This window comes from Urocampus carinirostris, chromosome 17, assembly GCF_059441175.1.
Source record: "Urocampus carinirostris isolate Australia breed hairy pipefish chromosome 17, RoL_Ucar_1.0, whole genome shotgun sequence".
NCBI lineage: Eukaryota > Metazoa > Chordata > Actinopteri > Syngnathiformes > Syngnathidae > Urocampus > Urocampus carinirostris.
Window position 1 is genome coordinate 22,979,633 of NC_142365.1, and position 14,319 is coordinate 22,993,951.

The 14,319-nt window shown below is 40.2% G+C and overlaps 1 protein-coding gene across 1 annotated transcript in view; it reads left to right on the forward strand.

Moving 5' to 3' along the window:
- Window positions 1-966: 966 nt before the first annotated feature.
- The window catches only part of eral1 (Era-like 12S mitochondrial rRNA chaperone 1), a 31,737-nt gene continuing 18,384 nt past the window's right edge, over window positions 967-14,319 (forward strand). The window contains exon 1 of the mRNA XM_088321549.1: window positions 967-987. The gene's annotated coding sequence lies outside the window, so the exon portion shown is untranslated. The remainder of the gene's footprint in view (window positions 988-14,319) is intronic.

Consider the following 14,319-nt stretch of genomic DNA (forward strand, 5'->3'; position numbering starts at 1 on the left):
TTATGTAATTTGAATGCATCTCATCATCACGCAAGAAAAAAATGAAGAAAGAACTTTCTCAATTAAACTTCCTCATTTTTTATTTTTCTTTCAAAATTGCAGAATTTTTACGTTATATAATTACAATTAGTATGTAACATATTATTCTACTTAACGTATGCAAATGCAGAGTAAGGCATGCAATTCTTTTGCCTTAAGGCAGAGGGCGATAGTGAAACCAAGGATTCTGGTTTGGTGCACATTTTAGCCCCAAACAATAAAATTACTGCTAGTATTAGTAAGCGAACAGTGAGTCTAGACATTCAGTATTTTCCTTCTTGTAGCAGTAACTTTTGATGCTTTTATTAAAAAGGGTCAGTGTATATACATTACTCCCTTAAGAGTTAAGGTAAAACAATAAGAATATTTTTTCTATGCTACCCTTTATATATTGCTTTCTTGTTCTGATAATCAAATGATGAAAAAGATTTAGGTTCATTCATTTGTAAATCTGACTGTGCCAGACACTAACCTTACCGCATGTAAGTGATTCAGGGTATGTAATAGAAAAGTGGAAGTTGAAATACCATATTTTTCGAGGTGTTCAAAAGTCAACTTAAAATGACTTTTTGAGACTGAATTCAGACCATATTTGACAAGGTAAACACTCATTTTGGATTATAATTTTTGACTAAATGTAGGATAAACACAGCTCAATATTAGAGATCCATTTTTAGAGTATATCATGTCAAAAATGCACTAGACCAGATTTAGCTCCAAAATCAAATTAAATTGTTCTAAAATTAAAATAGTTTCTGCTGCTCAAGGGATCCAATGTAAAGAAACATTTATGTTTTTGTAAACTGCATGATTGAGTTAAGCTCTTTTAATTTGCTGCATGTCTTAGGGACAGGCTGAGAAGATGTCTCTTCCTCAACGAAACACGCCGGCTGCTTGCTTCTCCTGCAGTGCAAACCTCCAGGAGGGAAGGATGATGAAGGATATCAGGTAGCTCCCAATCTGTCATCATCAAACACTAAAAGCTCTCTGACCGTGGACAAGCGGGACAAAAACTGAGCTTTTACCTGACACTTTACTGCATGATCCAAAGTGAAGCAGACACCAAAAGGATATTTGAGGATCAGTAAACTCCCCTCCTAAACGTCTTCCACTTTGCCTCCTTCCGTCTCCCTTACAAATATTCAACCTGCTCCCCCCTGGGCTTTCCTCACATGGCCATTTCACATGGGCATGTATCTGACAAGTCTCTATGACAGCATTAACTTTGGCCTTCACGATGAGCACTCACTAAAAATGGCTGTGTCTGCAGTCCACAAAATCATCCGGTAACGCTCGAGGTAAAACGGAGCTTTGAGGTTTCCAGGTGTCAGTAGCACCAAGCGAAAGAGTCCCTTTTAAAGGTAATCTCAAATTCTTAAACATGCAAAATGTGAGGAAAAAAATATGTATCGTTTGCATAAAATCTCTTGTCTTTTCTGTGTCATGCTGAGCTGTCACCAGAGAAACACCAGCACCCTAGCAATCCAGTCGGCATATTGTCTTGCCAACGGGGAGCTAACAGGAAAAGTATTCCTACAATGACAAACTGTCATGATTGCCGATTCAAGGCACCTGTGACTGCCCAATTGGCACCAACAGCCCTGAGAGCTGATTGGCTGAGAGACTCTTATTAAAACCACTTTCAGGTGGACACCGATACTCCCAGCTAGGCAAGTTCATACTTTCAGACATTTTTCCTGCCCTGTTTTCCTCTGCTTGATACCTGTTGCCGACCTGTTTCTGGACCCGATTCTGCCCTGTTCTGCGACATCCAACCTGTTTTGCCCCGCTTTCTTCCTGACTCCTGTTGCTGACCTCGTTTCTGAACTCAATATCGCCCTTGCTCTCCCTTCCCGGCTAACGACCAGTATTCCTGCAAGTCTACGATTATCCTCGCTTGACACGGAAGTGCCACTTCCGCGTTTCCAGCCACCTGCTACCTTTGTCCGTCAACCATCGGATCGTGGAAGCAAGCCCTACTCTCCCTCTTCATCCATCAAACTGAGTAAACGAACGCTACTTGGTCCTGTCTCTGTTTCTGGTCCATGACGCATACACGATGAAAACCACCAACAAAAAGCCACTTTCGGATTCCTCCAAGTAGAAGTGAGTGGAAGCATGACATTTCCTCTTTGGTTTCTCTAGACAGGTGTTTCTCAACTTTTTTTGAGCCACGGCACATTTGTTTTTCATTATAAAATCTTGAGGCACACTATCTGTTAGAAATGTTCATTCACCTTCTCACAGCATGATCCTAGCTACCTCACCTGCCGCCTCTCAATGCAGAAGAGCAGCAGCTGAGTCCCTCCCAGACGACCGAATTTCTTTACACTATCTCTAAGGTAGAACCCAGCCACTCTGTTAAGGAAACTTATTTCAGCCGCTTGTATCCGGAATATTGTTTTTTTTTTTTTTGGTCATGACCCACAGTTCACGACTATCGGTGAGGATAGAAATGTAGATCGAACTGTAAATTGATAGCTTTGCGTTTCGGCTCAACTCCCTCTTCACCACGACTGACCAGTACCGGGTCTGCTACGCCAAACTGTCGGTTTTCCATTCCATCCTACCCACACTCGTGAAGAGATTCTCCTCCACTTGGGGCAGGATCTCATTCCTGACCCCAACAAAGCATACCACTTTTCCGGCTTTGAACCATGGTCTCGGAGTTGGAGGTGCAGATCTCTTTTCTGGACGGGTCATACTCGACTGCAAACCGCTCAAGGGAGAGCTGAAGATCACAGCTTGAGGAAGCCACCAGTACCACATCATCTGCAAAAAGCAAGGATGCAATGCTGAGGCTTGATTTTTGATATGCCTAATATACAGTAAGTAGTTGACAAAGTTGGCAATTTCCCACAGCATTCTGGTGTGCCCATATGCAATGGTTGTAAGACACTGATCCAAACAACATTACCCAATTGGGTACGTATTGTATATATATATATATATATATAGAATGAAGTTTTTTTTTTTTTTTGTACCACTAGGAGGCACTAAATATCACACACTGTCCTTTTAACGTTTTCCAATGAACGTAGATACAAACAGCACAAATGTACAGTATGTGCTGCCTCCTTATGAGGCTTACAAACAGCTTTTATTTTTGGGGGGTTCCAAACATGTTGTTTTGTTTTTCTTTCCTTTTTTATCCAGTATGGCTCTTTTAACATTTTAGTTTGCCAACCTTTAGTGTAAGGCAATGATTTATCATTATTTGTAAGTCGTTGGTATGACCGTGATTAAACCCCCCCTGACCTCCCAGTTTCGGGACGGACACTCTACCACAAGGCCACTGAGCTGGCCTTTTTGCCATGTAATTAACAACCGACATGAGATGGACGTGACAGGTGACGCCAGGCATCCGATTTAACACTCTGGTGCTAACACGAGCCAACAACCCGCAGTGTCTAAACTAATAAAACCTGGCTGCTCACGAGGATTAACAAAGTTCACAGAATAACTAGCACATGATCCACAGGGGCATATTCAGTGTTAGGGCTACCAGGTTACAGACAAACGCGTCCCTGAAACGCAGTTTCTTTTCTTGGGAACAGGTACTGTAACACATTGTTAATTGTTACATTTTTGATATTATTCTGAATAGTTAACAATGAAAAGTATGTTTTCAGGCTGCTGAACAATTCTGCATCACTCACATACAACCCTCAATCCACCACATTCATTGGGTGGGGATGTTTATGTCTACTTACAAAGTACAACCGAATACAGTTATGTTAACGCCATCTAAAGCATATAGTACGAAGACGCTGAATTTCTCCTCATGTAGATTTCCCCCCTTATCACATGTACTCACATCCAAGCCACCATGGATGTAAAAAAAAAATGCCAACAAAAAGCTGACTTAATACTTTTGATTTTGTTTACTTGGCATTTTTCCCAGAAAGATGTTCGACTCTCCTGGCCAGAATGAAAAATAATTTAAACACCAACTTTTACTGGCAGTCAAATAAGTTACACGCAATATCAAAACTGCCCAAAAAAGCTGACAAAATTTTTATTTTTGCTGACCCAGCAGCTTTCCCGATAAGCAGCTTTCTACTCTCTCAGGCAAGAATAGGTTTGTCCAGAATCACAATATTTTACAATCAGGTAGGTCACTCTAGAGGTGGATGATCCTGCCAAAAAGGGAAATGCCACCCAGAAATGGTTATGCGTCTCAACACGGGTATATATATATATATATATATATATATATATATATATATATATATATATGTATGTATGTATGTATGTATGTATGTATGTATGTATGTATGTCATCTCATTAGCTGCACCGCTTATCCTCAGTAGGGTCGCGGGGGTGCTGGAGCCCATCCCAGCAAGCAGTGGGCAGGGAATACGCAGAACTGGTTGCCAGCCAATCGCAGGGCACACAGGGACAGACAACTCGCTCGCTCATTCACACCTAGGGGCAATTTGGACCGGCCAATCCACCTGGAATGTGGGAGGAAACCGGAGTGCCCGGAGGAAACCTTGGCAAGTACGGGGAGAACATACAAACTCCGCACAGGAAGTCCAGTAGCTGGATTTGTACCCACACAGGAGGTTTCCAAGACCTTAGAACTGTGCCGCACACGCGCTACTGTGCTGATATATATATATATATATGAGAGAGAGAGAGGTGGTTGGTTCCCCCTCCTATGTGAGCTCAGTGCTTTCACTCGCCCGTTGTCAGTCCGTCAGGTAACCTCTGTTTACACTAGGCAAGCATTTTTGACTTGGACTCCAGTCTGTCCCGTTTTGTCACCCATTTCCCACACGTCTGTTCCTTATTTCCCCCTTTGTCTCCGGCTACGACCCGTTTTTTGACCCCGACCACGTTCTGATCTCCCGTCCCGGCTAACGACCCATTTTTTTCCCGTTTGACCTCGCTATGATCTCCCGCTCCGGAAGATCTACTTCTGCATTTCATACACGCTACGATCCTGTGAACGGCTTGCTTCCTTCGCCCAGCGAGCACCAGATCGCTGGCGCTTGTTTTTCCTCTTAATCTCAATAAACCTGTGAGTAAACGTTACGCATCTAGGTCCTCCTCCTGTTCTGGTCCTGAAACTGTCTCCTTTGTTCAGAGATCATGGGCTAGCTTTTTGTTCTGCTTGCAGAGCCTGTTAAGATAAGTATTGGGGCTTTAAACATGCTACATGTACTTAATTTATTTATTTGATTTATACTATTTTTATTCTATTATTAACTAAAGCACTTGAATTTACGTTGATTATTTTAATATCCTTTTAAATTAAATGTTTTTTTGATTGTTGATTGGATGGACTTTGATGGTCTGATTGGTTGTTTAAAAAAAAAAATCAATAAATACGACGTTGCTACAGTTACTCAGTACTTGAGTCATTTTTTTCACCAAGTACATTTTTACTTTTACTCAAGAAAGTATTTGGATGACTACTTTTATTTCTACTTAAATATTCTGAAGCAACGGTAATTTTACTTGAGTACAATTTTTGGCTACTCTACCTATCTCAAAGTAACTGTAACTAAATACCGTTTTCAAGTAACACACCCAACACTGGACAAATTAATAGTGAAAACTGGTGGTGTAAAAAAACATGAAAAAATGCAAGACAGTGATGCTTCAGGGCATCCATCAGGCGATGATTGCATTGAAAGGCTCGACAGGCGCACAGCCTTCACTCTTCCCGTGTCAAGATTAATGAACCGATATGTGAGTTTGGACTGCTTATCAATCAGACACGGCTCAACATCACAATGGACGTGCACGACGGGTGCTCCCTTTCCCCACAAGGCCCCAATCAGCGCTCTGTCCTCTCTGTCCTCATTCAAAATACAATTGAACCCTCACCCCACCTAAAAAAAAACACATAAGTGTGCGATCTCACTCCCTTCTCTGATTGTACAATCTTTCTCGCCGCACGAGAGATCAAGAAAAGAATTCCCATCGATGCGACCCGTCCGCCGAGGGAATCGATAGCGCCTGGCTTTGAAATCATCGCTCATGTCACTGATGACTATAAAAAGCGTAATTGGGAAGGAGCAGCGTTCTGTTAAACATCCAGTATTGGCGTTTTCTGTGTCGCGGAGTGAGAGGGCACCATTGTGCATCATTAACTTTGTATTATTTCTTGATGGGCCCGCTGCTCTTGCAGCTTCCCCACCTGCTGAACTTTAAACGCTGCGTGTGATTGGGCTTTCATGCCGCGTTTTTGCCTTCTTTTACCCGCTGATGTGGAGAGCGAGGCTTGCAGACGGAATCTTGCAGGCGCATTAGAATACTTGAAGGGCAAACCTTTGTGCCGGGCAAAGGATTTGCATTGGTTTATTCAAGATATGTCAGAGACATGGTGAGAGCCTCCCCCCCCCTTTCTGTCACCCACAGTGATGGGCGCCTTACTGGAAAAAAGAATTAGCCACAGTTACTAGGTACTTCATTTAAGAAGTCACATCCAGATTACTGACACCAAAAAGACGTTTTTTTTCCCCCATGTCTTTACAGATGCTGCTCTACTTACGAACAAGACCGTTTGTAAGTTGAAGTTTTTTTTTAACTTTTTATTTCTCACACCAATTTTGACAGAGGTTTGATTCCACCATCTTACATCAACACAAAATATATACACTTGACACACTCATAAATAACAGAAGGAACAACAAAGAGGAAAAGATACTATTAATAGAAAAGAAGAATAAATGTTCATACAATACATCCATACAAAAAGAAATATATACATATATATATGTATATATATATATATATATATATATATATATAAGAAAATATAATGAATAAAAATATACACCCAAAAAAAAAAAAAAAAAAAAAAAATAGGGGGAGGTGTTTAGACATCAAGTAAAATTTGTGTGATAGGCTTCCATCTTTTCTCGAATTGGTCAAGTTTCAGTTGAAGTCTTGCAGTGATTTTTTCCATAATGTACATTTGCTTTAATTTGTCTCTCTATTGTTTTATGTCAGGAGGTTGTGGTTTCAGCCAGGACACTGTGATCATTTTCTTTGCTACCAGAAGCATTACCCTTAGTATATATTTCTGTTGACCTGATAGTAATTCTTCTGGCAAAATTCCTATTACGTAAGCCTTTGGGTCCAACCGCAACTCCCAGCCAGTAATTAATTTTATTTCTCTCTGGATACTTCTCCAAAAATTTAATATTACAGGGCAATTCCAGAAAATATGCGTAAAGTCTCCGACCCCCCCACAGTTACGCCAACATAGATTTGAGGTATTTTTATATTTTGAAGTGATAGAGGGTGTATAGAAGAATCGCATTTTTACTTTCCATTCAAACTCCCTCCATGTCGGGCTGTTGGTTATTTTGTGTCCCTCTTTCAATGTTTTTTCCCATTCGTTGTCTTTTATCGCTACATTAGTTTCTTGTTCCTATTTTTCCTTAACTGCCATGTCCTCATTACTGAGATCCATTCTCAGGGCTTTATATAGTTTTGATATAACCCCCTTTATTGATTGTCCTTTTGTATATGATATTAATAATTCCTCTACCTTAGTTGGCTCCTTACATATTTTCCCCCATTCCTCGTGTTTCTGGAGGTAATGCCTTAGTTGCAAATATTTGTAAAAATCATTTCTGGGTAGGTCAAATTCTTGTTGGAGTTGTTCGAATGATTTCATTGCCTGTGCTTCCAATACTTGGATAATCAACATCAGTCCTTTTTGGGCCCATTTTTGAAACCCTACCTCCATAACCCCAGGTTTAAAGTCTGGGTTTTTTGCTATTTTGGTAGCCCTATTCACAGATCTTGATATTTTTAATTTTTTTTGTATTGTTGACCAAGTTTTAATAGTTCCCTTAATCCATTCATTCTGGGTTTTTGATTTCTTCCACCTCGTGACTGATACGTATGGTAATGATTCCAAAGGCATATTTGGACAAGATCGCTGCTCCATGTCCACCCATATCGTATCTTTGTCTGTAGTAATCCACAAGATGAGTGCTTTAATTTGAGCCGCCCAATAGTAATATTTAATATTGGGTAGGTCTAGGCCCCCTTTTTCTTTAGGAGCTAACAGGGTTTTGTATTTTATTCTAGGTTTCTTGTTTTGCCAAAGGAATTTTGTTATCAATTTATTTAACATTTTAAATGTGGATGCCGGGATCAGAATTGGAAGGGATTGAAACAGAAATAATAGTCTTGGTAATATGTTCGTAAGTTGTTTAAGTGCTATATTTTGTGTGTTTGAGGCTTATATAAGTATTTTTAAGGCTTTTATAAGTAACCTGCATTGTTTTGTAATAAAAAATAATTTTTTCAGAAAATAATATGCTGTATATGAAGATAAATAAAGGTTGTCACGACCGGGACAACATACCTGTCAACCTCCACGGCTCCATGCCCGTACAAACTGTCGTATTTTCCCTTACAAAATAATCGTACACCATATTTTTTTTTCGGAATGTTGCATGATGGGAAATCCCCAGGCAACAGACGCATGTACACAGTAGCATCAAACCGCTCGTTTCGTTTGCAACGAGAAAAAACAATACCGAGATAGAGGTTTCCGCGGCGAACTCGTTAGACTTGATTGATTTGCCGTTTCGTGATAGTCGGTGTTTACCGGATGGTACCCATAATTGACAAATTTGCATTTCTCCGTATAGATTTTCTTGTACGTCGTACATGTCTTAAAATGCATAATAAACGTAATTTGTGGTTATACCTTTAATCAGTATGTTACCAACAATGATTTAATGCAGAAAATGAATTAATAATTTGAATAAGAAATTGTATTATTCCACTTAATTATATTTGCATGTATTTTTCCTTCTACAGTGAACGTCCAAGCTACTTCATTTTTGAACTTTTTTTGTAGTAGACCTCATTCATGTCGAGCAACTCAGTATCTCACAACAAAATGTTAATCAACAATATAAATGATATAACGAAACACAAGTACAATATAACATGTTAAACTTCATAAATAAACACGTTTGAAAAAAAAAATATGGTGTAAGATTATTTTGTATTTTGTAAGGGAAAATATGACAGTTTGTAAGGGCATGGAGCCCTGGAGGTTGACAGGTATGGGAGACGGAGCGTGGTCGGATATCGATACAGGAAACAGAATAATGATACGGGTAGTCGGGACAGGAGAACGGAGCTTGGATCGGGGATCGATAGAGGAAACAGAATCAGGATACGGGTATTCGGGACAGGAGAATGGAGCTTGGATCGGGGATCGATACGGAAAACAGAATCAGGATATGGGTGGCCGGGACAGGAAAACGGAGCTTGGATTGGGGAGCGATAGAGGAAACAGAATCAGGATATGGCTAGCTGGAACAGGAGAACGGAGCCTGGATCAGGGATTGATACAGGAAACAGAATCAGGATACGGGTAGCTGGGACAGGAGAACAGCGCTTGGATCGGGGATCGATACAGAAAACAGAATCAGGATATGGGTGGCCGGGACAGGAGAACGGAGCTTGGATCTCGGGGATCAATACAGAAAACAGAATCAGGATATGGGTGGCCGGGACAGGAGAACGGAGCTTGGATCGTGGATCGATACAGAAGACAGAATCAGGATATGGGTGGCCGGGACAGGAAAACGGAGCTTGGATTGGGGAGCGATAGAGGAAACAGAATCAGGATATGGCTAGCCGGAACAGGAGAACGGAGCCTGGATCAGGGATTGATACAGGAAACAGAATCAGGATACGGGTAGCTGGGACAGGAGAACAGCGCTTGGATCGGGGATCGATACAGAAAACAGAATCAGGATATGGGTGGCCGGGACAGGAGAACGGAGCTTGGATCTCGGGGATCGATGCAGGAAACAGAATCAGGACATGGCTAACCGGAACAGGAGAACGGAGCTTGGATCAGGGATTGATACAGGAAACGGAATCAGGATACGGGTTGCCGTGACAGACCAGGAATGAACGAGAATGACATGTTTAAATAGAAGGAGGACTAATTAGGCAACGAGTGCCAGCTGGGGCTGAACGAGTGAGCGCAGGTGTGGGCAATTGGCAAATCATAACAGAGGTCCTCCTCCTTGGTAAAAAGTGGCCGGAAAAAAGCGTTATGACCAATTTTTCAACTGCATCAAGCTTTCTTATTCCACTTTCGTTTCAAAAGAAACGGCTTGCCTCTTCTTTACACTTTACACCAAACATTTTGAATGGATGCATGAGATGTTATACAACAAAATTGTCAAATTTCTTAGCCTAATGAAGATATTATTGACAGAATGTTTACACACAAATTAAGAATAGAAAGCAATTTGTTTTTCTTCCGGGTGGCTGCTGGATGACTTCTCACAGCGCCACACGCCGGTAGCGGCGTCAAGAAGCACTACAGCAATGTCCTGTACTCAGAAAAAGGGTCACACAATACAAAATCTAACTTACAGTAATGTCCGGATATTTTTCGACATCCTGAATTTTTTTTTCCGTATCTACTGTTTTAAATAAATCGAATGCTCGTAAGTAGGGGAGCGTCTGTAATTAGAAATTACCATATTAACTCGCATTGAAGCTGACCCCGTAAAACTGGTTTAAAACAGCAACTTAATAAAATAAACAGCATAACGGGCACTCATGTATAAAGCGCAGCACTAATTTATCAATATGATATTTGGTTTCACCTTTTCTCGACACAAACTAAGCATTGTTGGTGACAACTTTTTTGACCATGATGACTTTTGCACCAAATGCAATATTGCACAACCCTTACGATACCAACGGTATCACGATAACAACTCTATGTAACATCCCACATGCCTACATTTCTTGTGTAAATACCATGTAAATTATAACTATAGCCTTATCCCCCATGTTTTATAACCTTATCTTCTCTGTTCCTTTATCTTCTGGCACATACCTCACTGTGAATGTGTAAAACTGGAGTGTCATGCCCAATTTTGTTGTCACAATATGTTAACCCATTTTGTAACAATGACAATAAAGGTCTATTCTATTCTATTCTAATAGGTGCAGCCATGATTAAACAAAAATATTTCTTTCCAACGTAAACTATGAACACTTTACCAAATTACAATTTACAATATTTATTTAATGAGTTCAGAAAATGTATTGTCATTGTCAAAGAACAACGAAACTTTTTGGAGCATCAAGTCATCCATTCATTGTTAAAAGAAAATACAAAGATCCATAAATATTTAGAATAAATATAGATGAAAACCCAATACCCACAGATAACACAATATACAAATAAAAAATGAAGACATTTTACCATAAAAACTCAATAGCAGCATAATTAAATCAGTAAATGTTCAAGTACAATTGTGTCTGCCAATCATCATCATTCACTTGGGAACTATGATGGAAAGAAGTGGTCAGTAATTATTGTAATGATGTCCTTCAACATCTGATTCATCATCAGATACACCAAAGAATTGTTTACCTAACTATGCTTTTTTAGTTTTATCTAAATCTTTCAGTTCTATTTTACGTTTTTTTTTTTTTTTTATTCACAAATTTTTGTCTCTGGTCTGGTGAATTTTCGGCTAGCTGCTCGATTTCAGCTTGAAAGAGGTTTCTTATGCAGGATGTTTCCTCTTTACTGCCCGAGGTGCAATCTAACAGGTATAAATATATCTATATAAATATGAAGACTGAATTAAAACTTTGTACTTTAAGATATTGGTAATTGCACAAAACAGCAATGCTTAATTCACCTTTCAGGAGGGGCAAGGTGAAGCATGTCAAAGAAATGTACGCACTTTCATGCACCACAAAAAGAAGTTTGACAGTGACTGCAATTATGATTTGAGCCAGAAAATGGTGCTGGCGAGTAAAAGGTTTCCAAATTTGGACGACAACCAGATTTTATTGTGCACTTATTGTGTATTTAAATGTGTGAAACACAATAACAACCATCAACACATGTCCTTGTCTAAAAACTGGAAGTGGTAAACTTACAAAAACAGAAATGTGACAGTTGGAGCGATTTATTCACACGTGAAGACTCAGTCACTCTTCAAAATAAAGCAGCTGTAAACTAAAGTACATTGGCTAAACCGACAGCTTATCAAACACTGACGTTAAGCCTCAGGGCCTTCAGAAGCCTTTGTGAAGGCCCTGAGCCTGGCAACTAGTAATGGCTGAAATGTGATTGGTTAAATGCTTAAATTTAAAAGCAGAAATCTGAAAGCAGCAAAACCAGGAGAAATGCAAGGGAAGGAAGCTGACAGACGATTTCGAATCATTTGATAAATATTCATGGACAAAATATATTGACATCAAACTGTTCCGATATTTTAAGCCAGCAGAGAAGGCCTTGATGGCCCACTGCTGCCAACATACTAGTCTCAAAATTTAAAAAGTGGTAGATGTTTTTTGTTTAAAACAGGGTGGGTTCTTCTAAGCCAGTGCTTCTCAATTATTTTCTGTGCTATATGCTTGACGTGGTGGTAAGTGTGGAAAAACCCTGCCAATAAGAATGCCACTGCTCCCTAGTGTAGTGGAGTTGCATTTGCACTTGATTTTGGGAAAGTTAAGAAAAGAAAAGATTCCCGAGGTAAAACGTACCCGCGCCCCCTTTGTGAGAGTTTTGCCCAGGGTAGTGTTGGTAGGTATGAACTTTTTAGTGAAAATCAATGTATTACTATTATCAACTATTATTAGCTTAACTGTATTTATTTAATTATAACTTATTTGCAATTACCAATCTTTAATGACAATATCGTCCGCTACAAGTGACCGGGACGATATGGATTAGAGCCAAAATGGGCAAGACGACATCAGTCCAAAAAAAAGCAGAGTTTCTTTTAATGTACTGTATTTATTTCATAGTGTCAAGAGGACCGGACCAGATCGGAGGCAGGAGGCAGGAAGGGAGAACTCATTCGCGGTAACGATCAGATACTTTTATTAAGGAAATAAAAGTCGTCCAACACTCAGGGACAAAACAAAACAAAATCAGGCTTACAGGCAAACAGGGACTAAGACTGGGGATACTCACAAAACAGGCTTTTACTCAAAACATGCCAACACAGGATTCCTCTCAAGTCAAGTCAAGTCAAGTCATATTTATTTGTATAGCCCTAAATCACGAAGAGTCACAAAGGGCTTCACAGATTATTATACTATATTACACAGACTATTTTTTCAGCCGACGAGAAGAGTAGGTTATTCATATGCTATGGAGTAGAAGTGAGTTTTAAGTTTAGATTTAAACATTTCCACTGAGGTTGCAGATTGGATCTCAGGGGGAAGAGCATTCCACAGCACCGGTGCCCGGATGGAGAACGCTCTCGAACCAGCAGAACACTTCTTTGCTCTTGGGATCACCAGAAGACCGGCACTCTCAGATCGTAGGCTTCGGACCGGGACGTAGGGGCAAATCAGATCTGAAAGATAAGAGGGAGCAAGTCCATGTATGATTTTGTACAATACTAAGAGAACCTTGAAATCACATTTATGGCTAACTGGGAGCCAATGCAGGTTAGCCAAAATCGGTGTTATGTGATCGTACTTTTTTGTCCTAGTTAAAAGCCTCGCTGCGGCATTTTGTACCAGCTGAAGTGACTTGATTCTAGACTTCGGGAGGCCAGAGAGTAGTGCATTACAGTAATCGAGACGGGAGGTGACAAACGCATGAATTATAATTTCCGCATCAGACTGAGACAGTATTGAACGGATTTTAGCAATGTTACGAAGATGGAAGAAAGCGGTTCTAGTAGTTTTCTTTACATGCATTTCAAAGGATAGATCAGGGTCAAATATGACACCTAAATTTTTAACTGAGTCACTCTGTGTGATGTGACATTTGTCAATGTTCACAGCAGTTTTTGAGAATAAGTCACGGCATTTAGATGGACCAATGACTAACATTTCGGTCTTTTCAGAGTTCAGACGCAAGAAATTGAGTGACATCCACTCTTTTATCTCAATGAGGCAGGCCTCCAAATTTCCACAGTTTAGTGTGTGAGATTCCTCCAACGGAAGATATAGTTGAGTGTCGTCTGCGTAGCAGTGGAAGCTGATATTGTACTTGCGAATAATATCACCTAATGGAAGCATGTAAATACTGAAAAGAAGGGGGCCAAACACTGAACCCTGCGGAACACCGCAGGTAACATTAAAGGGCTCAGATGTCATTTCACCATATTTAACACAGTGCGTCCTATCTGAGAGGTAGGATCTGAACCACGAGAGGACGGTTCCTGAGAGACCAATACATTTTTCCAACCGTTCTAGTAGGAAATTGTGGCGCACTGTGTCAAAAGCAGCACTAAGATCCAGCAGCAGCAAAAGTGATGAAGCGCCAGAATCCATTGCCA